Below are 12,941 nucleotides of genomic sequence, written 5' to 3'. Positions count from 1 at the left end.
AGCATCTATGTTATAGGGTCTTTTTTAAAAAAATGTATGTATGTATGTATGTATGTATGTATGTATGTATGTATGTATTATGTATACAGTATTCTGTCTGCATGTATACCTGCAGGCCAGAAGGGGGTGCCAGATCTCATTATAGATGGTTGTGAGCCACCATGTGGTTGAACTCAGGACCTCTGGAAGAGCAGTCAGTGCTCTTCACTGCTGAGCCATCTCTCCAGCCCCTATAGGGTCTTATTAAGAGTTTTCAGGCCACCCACCTTCACACGAATGCCACTACCACAATAAGCAAGTATGTGGTAGAGAGATGGGAGAGGAAGAGAGGTGGAGCTGGAAATGCCATTTCGGTGAGGAACAGCCTGATGAGAGTAGCCTGTGCTGCCACCTGAGGCTGTGGTGATGACCTGTCACTGCCAATGACCAGTGGTCTGTGTCGATGTCTGTGGCCCATGTTACCACCATGTGGACATCTATGGTCTGGGCTACCACCTGGGGCCATGTTAATGTCTGAGCTCTGCATTGAGCAGGCCCCACCCATCACTGGCCACTGCATGGTGGCAACATCAGTGGTGTGGATGCAGAGACCTGGTCCTGCCCTTGGACAGGCCAGCTTTGGAGAGCTGGTTGTGATAGTGTGAGTGTGGGAGAGCTGGCCCCGCCCCTTGCCAAGGCAGAGCAGGAGAGCTGGCCCTGTTGTCTTGAGCTGGGGAGAGCTGGTAGACAAACCAACTCGGCTACTCTCAAGGTCTAGATCCAGGACTCTGAGTTGGCCCACTCCAGCATCCACCCCATCTATGAGCTGCTGGAGCTAGTGAAGGGACCAATCCTGCAGAACCAAAGCTGCAGGATCTCTATGACTCAGGACAACAGCAGGGTATTCGAGTCCCAGTGAGGATCCAGTATGGATGGAGTAGCAAAAGCCAGAGGCCTTGAACCAGACCAATAACTCATTGCAATGAACATTTGCAAGCAAAGCTCTTTGGACAAAAGGGTATACTGTGTGACATACTGTGACATGCCAAAGCTGCCATGGTGAGATTGATTTTTCATTATTTTCTTTTGAGGGGGCTGTTACCAGGTGAAGGGTGGTTATGGAAGGACTGAGAAATGAGTAGGATTGGGGTACATGATGTGAAACTCACATACAAAAAAATAAAATTTAAAGAAAGTCTTCAGAGCTGGACGGTGGTGGCGCACGCCTTTAATCCCAGCACTCCCAGCACTCGGGAAGCAGAGCCAGGCGGATCTCTGTGAGTTCGAGGCCATCCTGGACGACAGAGTGAGTTCCAGGACAGGCTCCAAAGCTACACAGAGAAACTCTTTCTAGGTATAGCTTTATTATATACAGCTGAATCTCTATAACATAGTCTTGCAGCTTGCAGCAAGCACAGGGCTGGGGAGATGGCTTGTCCCTTAGGAGCACATGTTGTTCTTCCAAAGGGTACAAGTTCAAATCCAAGCACCCAGGTCAAGAGCTCATAAATGCCTGCAACTCCAGCTTCAGGGGATCCAATGCCCTTTTCTGACGCTTGCTGACACCAGTGGACAAGATACACACACACACACACACACACACACACACACACACACACACCACATAGATGAAATAAATGTTTTTTTTTTAAAAAGGGATAGTACAATAGTTGAACACAGTGTTGTGCACTTGTAATCCTGATCACCAGGAAGCTGAGTGCTATAAGAAAACAGGCTGAGCAAACTAGTAAGCAGTACTCTTCCATGGCCTCTGCTTCAGTTCCTGCCTTGAGTTCCTTCCTTGACTTCTCTGAATGGTAGACTATAAGCTATAAGATAAAATAAACCCTTTCATCTCCAAATTGCTTTTGGTCATGGTGTTTTATCACAGTAATAGAAACTCTAAGATAACCTCAATTAAAACAAACAAGCAAACAAGCAAGCAAGCAAACAAACAAACAAGAAGCATTTTCTCCTGACATCAATGGGGAAACTGTGCAGACTAACTTCAGGGAAACTATAAATTTAAAGCAGAAAGTGGGATCAGGTATTTCCAAGCTCAGAGCTCAGCTCCAGCATTTCCAGTAATATGGTATCATGAGTATTGTAAGTCAAAAACACAGACAAGTATGTTTGTATCTTTCCAGCAATTTACCAAGTAGTCCTAGTTTCCAGGATAGCCAACCAAGGCACACAGGTTCATTTTTTGCCGAAAGACTCTTCTTGGTACTGTAGCCAGCATGAGAGACATGAGACAAGGCTGCCAACTGTTTCTGTCATTTCTTAGTTTAGGAAGTTGTTTGCTCAGCACTTTCTATTTACTTGGGTAATATTATATCCTTCTTGAGTCTCTGATGGATTTGAAGACGAGATAGTAATATATATAGTTTTCCTTGTTACCAAATTCAGAAAAGAAACTCACAAAAGAGGTGTAAAGTATATAAGGTTGAGAGACACAAAAGGATAGTTTTGGGTTGGTAATACAAGTTAGGATAGAAAGTAAATTAGGTACAAAACTTTGGACTCACCAAGATAAGATAGATAATGGAGTATTTTCTCTGAATTTTCCAAATACAAATGCACTGGATATTGTAATGTAACTCTTGCTTAATAACTGTTTTTGTTATGTATAGTTTTAGTATGTTAAAGTTAAAATCATCTTCTTTAATTAAACAAAAAGGGGGAAATGTTATAGAATAATCTTTTTGTACACTGTAAAGATGTGTCTTTGCCAAGGCACCTTCTGATTAGTTTAATAAAAGAGCTGACTGGCCAGTAACTCAGCAGAAGATATAGGCAGGACAGACAGACAGAGGATGCTGAGAAGAAGAAGTGTGGAGTCTCCAGAGTCACAAGAGAGAAGTAAGATGAGTAGATGAGTGTGCTGTGTTGAAAGAAGGTACAGCCACATGGCAGAGGGTAGATAAGAAATATGGGTTAATTTAAAATGTAAGATTTAGCTAGTAACAAGCCCGAGCTATCAACTGAGCATTTATAATTAATAATAAGTCTCTGAAAGGTTATTTGGGAGTGGCTGCCAAGAAACAGAGGAACTTTGCCTACAATTTATTCTAATTGTAATTACTAATACTCTTGTCATATGTTCTCTCTCTCTCTCTCTCTCTCTCTCTCTCTCTGTGCATTATAACAACTGCAAACCGTTAAAGAGACCCTCAAGGAGTGTCAAGTAGAGACTCAAAAAGTCTCTACAGTTAAAAGATAATAAATGGGCTGGAGGTGTGTTGTGGGATATTTTGATCACACTCTGACACTCCCAAGACTACCAATAAAGTTTACCTTGAATCAGAGGGTGAAGCTAGCTACTAGATGGTCAAAATTAGCCATAGAGGTTTTGGAGGACCCAGGACATATAGAGAGACACAGAAAATAGTAGGGAGGAGTTTAGAAAGAGGCTTAGTCTTCTGGATTGAGGAAGGAGAGAAAGAGGAGGTCACTGATTGATTCTCTTTTATTTATTTATTTATTTATTTATTTATTTATTTATTTATTTATTTATTTATTTTTTTGGTTTTTTGAGACAGGGTTTCTCTGTGTAGCTTTGGAGCCTGTCCTGGAACTCACTCCATTTTATAAATAATAAATATAATAATAATAATAATAATTCACAATAATAGAGGTAAAGCAGTTGGAAGTCACAGAGGTCTGACCAGCTTCTGTTCACAGAGAAGTAAAATAACACTTGTACAATTCTTGCTGGAATACAAAGCATTAGTGATTAGACCCACCGAACTCAAACTTCTCTGTGAACAGAAGCTGGTCAGACCTCTGTGACTTCCAACTGCTTTACCTCTATTATTGTGAATTATTATTATTATTATTATCATTTTGTCTTATCTCTCTTAAATCCCGTAGAATCTCTGGGAGCGATAAGAATCTTTCATGTGCTATTGAGGTGGCTGGGGCACCATCCCGAGTGCTCTCAGAAAGGACTGAGGTATGAAGGTTAGGAGTTTCAGCCCCTGGGCCTCTGGAGGATGAGAGGTGCTGGTGTTTGAGCTGATTACTAATGACCAATGATGGAATCAATCACACCTACTTAGTGAAGCTTCTAGAGTCCGTGGAGCTTTAGATTAACTGCACAGGTGGAGGTTTGCAGAGAAACAGGTGTCTGAAAACCCACAGAGAGTAAGGAGGCATCACACCACTTCTCACATGCTTGCCCCATGCATCTCTTCCATCAGGCTGTCCATCTGAATCCTTTGTAGTAAGCAATCTTTATAAAAAAAAAATCAGTAGATGCAAGTAAAATGTTTCCCTGAGTTCTGTGAGCCATTCTGGTGAGCTAAACAGGAGGTCATTCGGGGTTCATAGGTGACAGACTACGTGTGGATGGCATCTGTTGTCAGGCTGAGCCTCAGCCTGTGGCTGAGGCAGCCTAAGGTTAGAGACATCTTGAGGTACCTTCCAAGAAAACAAACCAAATGGAGACCAAAAGAATGATTAAGGGAACTTTTTTTTTTTTCAAGGCAGGTTTTTTTTTTTTTTTTTTTGTGTGTGTGTGTGTGTGTGGGTGTGGGTGTGTGTGTGTGTGTGTGGGTGTGTGTGTGTAGCCTCTGCTGTTCTGGAACTCACTCTGTAGACCAGGCTGGCCTCAAATTCAGAGATCCACCTGCCTCTGCCTCCCGAGTGCTGGGATTGAAGGTGTGTTCCTCCACTGACACCACCACCACCACCACCACCGCCACCATCACCACCACCGCCAGGCTAGTGTTTGAATTCTTGGTCACCTGTGGCGGCACTGTTTGGGGAGTTCTAGGAGATAACAGCCTTGAGGGAGGAGATAACTTAGAGTATTTAAGACTCAGTGTACCTTTTAGCTTTATTAACTTTGGGCCACGAAGCCCCAGCTAACTGTATTTACTGTTATCAGTTTACCTTTAGCTTTGTGACCAGTCTAGGACCCCAAGTTTCTCTTTTGCTCGTTTTTATCTAGGAAGTGACAAATATTTTAAGGATCACTTGCTGAAAATGTTACTGTCTGGACGTTTTAAGGAGCTGCTTTGAGAATCTGCTTCTTCTCCCAGTTCCCTAAATCTTTGCTTATCATCATAGTTCCTTTTCCTGTTGCTGAGATAAAACACTCCAAGGAAAGCAGCTTAAGGAAGCTTGTCTTGGCTCACAATTTGAGGGCACGGTCCATCATGGGATGGTGGCTGTAGCACAAATCTCTAAAGGTCTTATTAATAAAAACAAATCTGAAGCCAGGTATGGGGGTGAATGCTGGAAGACCAGAGAAGCAGAACAAGCCACAGCTTCCTCACCTCACCAGTTCCTCAGGTGATCCTGTTTCCTCAGACTGGAAGCCTCTGAGTCCGCATCCAAATGGATCTCAGCTGAACTTCTGCTCAAAAGCCTAAAAAAACCAGGCTCTAGCTCACGCCTTAAATACCTTTCTGCTTCCTGCCATCACTTCCTGGGATTAAAGGCGTGAGTCTCCATGCCTGGCTGTTTCCAGTGTGGCTTTGAACTCACAGAGATCCAGATGGATCTCTGCCTCCAGGATGCTAGGATTAAAGGTGTGTGTGCCACCATTTTCTGGCCTCTATGTCTATCTAGTGGCTGTTCTGTCCTCTGGCCCCAGATAAGTTTATTAGAAATGCACAATATATTGGGGGACACAACATATCACCACAGGTGGCAGAGCTCCAGAGGCTGGCCACTCTGTTTTCTCAGACGAATGCCAATGCTCAACTCACTTGCCACCTTGGATTCGATCCAGGACTGCAGCCTGTGGAATGGTGCTGTTCATAGTCAAAGTAGGTCTTCTTACCTCAGTTAACCTCATCTACACAATGCCTCTCAGACACACCCAGAGGCTGACCCAATCTAGATAACCCCCATGGGCATGCCATGGGCTTGTCTCCTGGGTGACTCTAGAGTGTGTAGCCTGACAGTCATATCTACCATATCCATCATCCCAAATGACTCTAACTTGTGCAAGTTGACAAAAAAAAAAAAATCAGCCTGCATGCTGGGTGGTGGTGGCACACCCAGATCTCTGAGTTTAAGGCCAGCCTGGTCTACAGAGTGAGTTCCAGGACAGCCACGGCTACACAGAGAAACCCTGTTTCAAAAAAAAAAATCAGCCTGCACAAACAGAATTTGTCTTAATTGCTAAGACATCTCACCAGACCCATTATTTTTCTCCTCTTTCGACTGGCATCTATTAGTATGGGCAAATATAACAAAAATCTCCCCGAATGCCCAGTAAGCCAGGATATTGCTTTGACTCTTTGAAGCAATATTTTCTCTTCTCGGAGGAAGCTCTGTTTTGAGATTTCAAAGATGAACAAGATATTTTACCTTCTAATTTCTGGTAGGGTGAGGTGGGTCTTTCAGAGGGAATGCTGAAACAAAGTTTTAAGCACCAGAAGTTTCTAGGAGAAATGAGACACCAATAAGGAAACAGATGTGTGACGAAAGGGAAGGAAGCCAATAAGGGTGAAGAGTTGGAGCTTCATCTTCTGGGAGATGGTGTAAAGCTCATCTCAGACTTACTCTGCCAGGGGAGCAGAGTTGGAATATTCGTCTACACACTCTCCATCTGCTGCAGCTCCATCTCTCTTAACTGAGAGTGAGGTGTGGAATGGCCTTACAGAACCCTGCATATTATAACTACTGTAACTTTTTTAATGTGAATGAGTGATTTGCCTGCGTGTAAGTGCACCACATAAATGCAGCGCTTTTGAGGAAGCCAGAATAGGACAGTGGATCCCCTGGAAATAGAGTTACAGATGATTTTGAGCCTCCATGTAGTTGCTGGGAACTGAACTCTGGAACTAAACTCAGGTCCTCTTTTGAGAGCAGCAAGTGCCTTTAACTGTGGAACCGTCTCTTCAGCTCCTTATTATAACTTTCTTAATGGAGTTTGTGAGAGACTCCATGTGGCATGCCCATCTATGACAAACTCCTCTGGTAACATGGAGCTACTCCATGTGGGCCAAGCAGCAGGGCCACTTCAGCTGTACCCAGACACTGCAGCCGAGCCTGCCCTTGTCCTGAGCCCCCATCTCAGATATGAACGGGAGGTGTTTTGTTTATTTGTTTATTTATTCATTCATTTATTTTTGGCTCTGTCCTTTGCTTTGCTTGTTTATTTGTTTTATCTTCAGTGCTACAGATACAACCCATGGCTATGAGAAAAAATTTAGCCACTGACAATAGGAATGAAACAGCTTTATCTTCCAAACTGGTGAACCCTTGGCCTTAAAAAAAAATAAAAGGTCCTCCGAATTCTGCCTGCAAAAGGTATCATTTCTTCTTTTGCTCATTTCTCCTCTCCTATGTGTTATTGTACATAGTTAGAGATACCAAATGGAACATTCACATTCAGCCCTGCCATCTCCTCACTTAAAAATCTGAACCAGGGTCGATGAGATGGCTCTGTAGTTAAATTGTACTTTCACCTGCATGTGCATGCTATGGTAAGCACATACCTACACACACACACACACACACACACACACACACACACACACACTCACACACACACACACACACACACACACACGCATACACATACAGACACACACACACACACACATACACATACAGACACACACACACACACACACACATACACACACACTCCCACTCACTCACACATCCACACACCCCACATCCACACACCACATGTACAATAATAAACAAATCCAAAAGCTGTTTGAAGCAGTATTAGCTATCTTTTCTCTCTCTCAGTCTGCCAAAGGCCGGGCACGTGAGGACTGCATAACACGAGTTGTCCTTTCCCCAGCTTCAACACTCTTTTCTCTCTCTTTTTTCCCAGCACCAGCAGCTGTTGCTCCACCAACCCTTCAGCCTTCCCTCACAGCCTCCTTGGTGTCTTTCCAGTTCCAAGCCCCAGCTGGTTCAAAAGCAGAATTCCAACACCATGGCAATGGAGGACACAAGCCTGTAGAGGTTCGGCTCCAGCACCACGTGCCTTCTGCGGCATTTTACAGATACAACCAGACCACAGGGCTATCTTGGATCCAAGACCTAAGTGATTCCAATCCTAATAGAAGAGTTATTGGATATTGGGACAGTGTTCTCCAACTTGTAACAAATGGCTCTTTGCCAACATGTGGACAGAGCTGTGGTAAGTTCCTAAAGGTGAACTTGCTGAGTCAAATGTATCAGGAGTTTGCCGAGACATTGCCACATTACCCTTCATGGAATTTGTGTTGATTTTCAATTGCACCTTTGAGGTGTGAGGCTACCAGACCCGGTTTCCCTATGTCTCACAGTGTGGCATGATATCCAAAAATTTTCCTTTGCCAATTTGATAGTTAAAAATGGCATCTCCCTGTACTTTTAACTCCTACTTCTCAAAGTATGAGAGGAATTGGATGTATTTTACTTAGCTATATTTTCTTTTCTTGAAATTGGTATTCACCAGTTTTGTTGTCCTCTTGGTTTATTGGCTTGTTATCTTGTGGTATACTAATGAAATTACACATGTTATTGTAGATGTGCTTGTTACCAGTTCTGGGATAGTTTGCAGTCTTTACTCTGGGAACTACAAGTTTCCTTAGACACCCAACTTTGGTCCTAATGAAGTCTATAAATTATCTCCTCCCCTGGGAAAGTCTGATAGTATGAGAGATCATATTGCCTCTTAAATAAGTAAAATGTGCCAATTTCACTCATTATGAACAGATTCACTCGATTTTAATAAGCTGGTTATAAATTAGGGAGTTCTTAATGAAAGTTCAAAAATCTTCTGGAACAAGTCAGTAATGAAATGATACAACCACGGACCAGTCAGTGGATAGAGGCCCCATGCCTGCTCCAGCACTGGGAATGCTGAAGTAGGGTTGTGAGTTCAAGGTCACCCTAGGCTACATAGCCAAACCGTGTCTCAAGAAACCAAAGCAGCCAGGTGGTGGTGGCACATGCCTTTAATCCCAGCACTTGGGAGGCAGAGCCAGGAGGATCTCTGTGAGTTCGAGGCCAGCCTGGGCTACCAAGTGAGTTCCAGGAAAGGCGCAAAGCTACACAGAGAAACCCTGCCTCGAAGGGAAAAAAAACAAAAACAAAAACAAAGCAAACAACCACCCAAAGTTAGAAACACCTACAGCAGAGGTCCCAGGCTTTATGTCCTAGGGACTGTGTCATCCTCTGAACTTTGATGTGTGGAGGGTCATAAGGAGCCTACCCTAGCCCAGTGTCTAGACTTCAGGTTGAAGCTTCATTAGGGAAGCAGGCTTGACTTAGTATTCCCTTCGTGGGTGAACTAACTCAGTTTCACTCATATGCCTTCTATTTATTGTCAGGATGGTTTCATTCCTTCTACCTTTCAGAGAATTTCAAAAGTTCAGAGAGAATCTCCGAGGAGTGTGCACGAAGACAGACCTTTCCCCAGGTAAAGACAATTCTCCACAGCACATATATATCCATGTTGTACTTTTTTGGGGTCTTTTAATTTTTTTTCTTTTTCTTTTTTTTTATTGTGCTTTGTTTCAGTATTGAGAACGGGTTTTACTCTTTGGCCTAGAACTTACCGTGAAGCCCATGCTGGCCTCAAACTCATGGAAATCCTCCTGCCTCAGCCTCACAAATGCTGAGATTACTGGTGTTACTGCATATATCTTTCTATCATAATTTTAAAAATAGTCTCATTACATAGGAGAAGAATAAATGGACCCGGTGCTTGTACATCAGAGTTTGTGTGGCCAATGCCCTGGGCTTCTGATGTATTTTAATCAACTCCTTGGTATATATCTGAAGGAAGCATATGTTTCCAAGTTTCATATCATTCTCAATTAAAAAAAAACTAACAAAACAACTGAAGTATTGTTATTTATAGGGGTGTGTGTGTGTGAGAGAGAGAGAGAGAGATAATGTGTGTGGAAGTCAGAGGTCAGGTTTTGAGGATTGGTTCCCGGCTCCCACTGTGGGTTCTAGGGACAGAACTCACATTTGCAGGCTTGCAGAGCAAGTACTTTTATCTGTGGAGTCAACTCTCCAGCCTCACCTCTGTTTTTTTTTTTTTTTTTTTTTTTTTTGAAAGGGTCCCACCATATAGCCTGGCTGGCCTAGAACTAACTGTGTAGACCATGCTAGCCTCAAACTCACTTTGGATTTCCTGCTTCTGCTGTGTGCGACCACACCCAGCTCACCCTCCCCTGCCCCCTGCCTCTTTTTTTGAGACAGAGCCTCTCCATTATATAGCTCTGGCTGTCCTGGAAGTCTCTCTATAGACCAGGCTGGCCTCGAACTCACAGAGATTCACCTGCCTCTTCTTCCTGAGCGCTGGGATTAAAGGCTGCACCACCACACCCAGCTCAACCCACCCTTTTCTAGAAAGGAGTTTACATATTACTATGTACATGGGAATGGTACATGTGTGAATGTGGAGACATCTGTCATGGCATACATGTGGGGGTCAGAGGATGACTTTCAAGAGTTGGCTCTCTTTTTCCAGTGTGGATTTTGGGGGTCAGACTCGGGCCATTCACTGCGGATTTGGGGCCTCAGACTTGGGTCATCAGGCTTGCATGTAAAGTGTCTTTACTCCTGAGACATCTTGATGGCTCTCTTTTCATCCTCTTGCTAATGTTCTGTCACAGTGTTTCAGGAGGGACAGAGTGTGACTGCCACATCTTTCCTCTCTAGCTTCCTTTGTTTGGGTTCGTCCTCCCTCCCTTCCTCCTTCCCTCCTTCCCTCCCTCCCTCCTCTCCCTCCCTTCCTCCTTCCCTCCTTCCCTCCCTCCCTCCTCTCCCTCCCTTCCCCTCCCTCCCTCCCTCTTTCTTTCTTTCTTTCTTTCTTTCTTTCTTTCTTTCTTTCTTTCTTTCTTTCTCTCTCTCTCTCTCTCTCTCTTTCTTTCCTTCTCTCTCTCTCTTTCTCTCTCTTTCTTTCTTTCTTTCTTTCTTTCTTTCTTTCTTTCTTTCTCAGTACAGTGTCTCACTATGTGTTGTGTGACAAAGTCTTTTCTGGGGAGACTCAACACACACATCTATCTACTCGGCCCAAATAGGGATCCTACAACAGAACAAAGTGCAATTTGGTAAACCAATGAGGGTTTTTGGTTTGTTTTTTTTGTTTTTGTTTTTGTTTTTGTTTTTTGAGGCAGGGTTTCTCTGTGTAGCCCTGGCTGTCCTGGAACTCTCTCTGTAGACCAGGCTGGCCTTGTACTCAAAGAGATCCACCTGCTTCTGCCTCCTCAGTGCTAGGATTAAAGGTGTGCATCACCACTGCTTGGCTCAAACCTATGAGTTTTATTGGGATTACTGTTAATCCTAAAGTTGGGAGGAGAAAGACCACCGACCCAAGCCATTATGGCCAAATTAATTAAAGAAAGTTTTTTGATTTGTGTAAAGGACTGCCTCCCCTACAGCTGGGTCCAAGAGGTCAGCATTGGATGTGAGAAAGACAAGGTTTTATAACTCAGGGGTAGGGGGTTTCCAAAGGCAGAGTTACAAGAGCAGAATATAAGCATACCAATTAGTTCTAAGGATCTCCTGAAAGAAAGTGACAGGAATTCCAGCCATGCCCCATGATTGCTCATGCCCAGGCAGGACACTTAGTCATCTCCTGGTCATATGTCCTACCGTAATTGCACACCATGTGACCATGTGAACTATGCGCATGCGTGGAGTAGCCCCATGGGCCTGTGTGCACACGTGCAGGGTGGGTCCCATGTGTCCTGTTCTCCTCCCCACCCCTTCCCTCACCTGTCCTTTCAGCAGGCCTGAATAACAAGAGTTTCAATAAAACTCTTGCTAGTGGGTTCTGTCGTGTTTTCTGACTGTTCCTGTCAGGGTAAGAGCGCCGCTAAAAACCATCACAAAGACATGGTTGCAAGGTGGGCATAACAAGGTGGTTGTGTAACCTTCTGAAACAAAGTTAGGGTTGCGAGATGGTTATAAACAGCTTTTTGAAACAAAGACATGATTACCATTCCTGGAACAAGCAGTACTGAACCATCTGTAGTTAAGGTTAAAAATCCTTGAAGAACAGGTTTAATCATAAACAGGAATGAACCTCCTTTGTCTTTAGTATATGATGGCTTTTAAGCCTAAGATGAAGGCAGGCTGGTTCTTCATTACTTACAGGAACATGGCTGAGGGGTTACTTACAGGAGCAAAAATGACTCAGAGACAGCAGCATCTCCAAAGCCCACCCAGCACTGGTGACAGTTCACAATGCTGGGAACCTGGAACACACTACACAGCCTCAGGCAGCTAAACCACCTGAAGAGTGACTTTTTGTGTCCGGTGGCAGTATAGGCCTCCCAGAGCTGCATGGCACCAGCCCCAGCAGCAGTGTGGTCCCCATACTCCAACATGGCCCCAGGTGGTGACCTAGAACCTGGGCATTCCTTTTGCCCTTGGTGGCAACACAGGCCATGGACATCCACACAGATCCTCACTGCTGTAGGACCACGGACCCAGACAAGGTCCCCGGCAGCAGCCCCACCTGAATGTCACCATGGTCCCAGGTGACAGTGCAGGCAACTCAGATGGCCTTCACCCTGGCTGTAGGGTAGCTCTTGGACACCAACATGGCCCCAGATGGTGGCCCAGACCTCGGATGTCCACATGGTCTTTGGTGGTAACGGGAGCCATGGACTTAAATGCAGACCATGGCTGTGGCAGGGCCATGGACACCAGTATGGCCCTTGGCAGAAGCCCAAGTCCAGAAGTCACAGGATAACAAGCAGGCCTCCCATATCAGCCCAGTCCTCACCATCTTCACCTCTTTAGAGATGCCCCTCTCCACAGAACATGAACCATTCTGCCTCTCTCCCTCCCATACCCCACCATATATTTGCCTACCATAATGGCATCCTATGGCTCAGTGTGCTGCTGGCCCCTGGTTTCTCTTACCCACCCAGGGCTAGCAGCTCCAGGTGGGCGTGTGCATGTCTTTCACCTGCCTGGTCCTTCTGGTGCCAGATACAGTAAACTATTAATGCTAGCAATTGATTATAACTCAG

Source organism: Peromyscus maniculatus, chromosome 7 (genome assembly GCF_049852395.1).
Source record: "Peromyscus maniculatus bairdii isolate BWxNUB_F1_BW_parent chromosome 7, HU_Pman_BW_mat_3.1, whole genome shotgun sequence".
In the NCBI taxonomy this organism is placed as follows: domain Eukaryota; kingdom Metazoa; phylum Chordata; class Mammalia; order Rodentia; family Cricetidae; genus Peromyscus; species Peromyscus maniculatus.
This window is presented reverse-complemented; position numbering follows the sequence as displayed.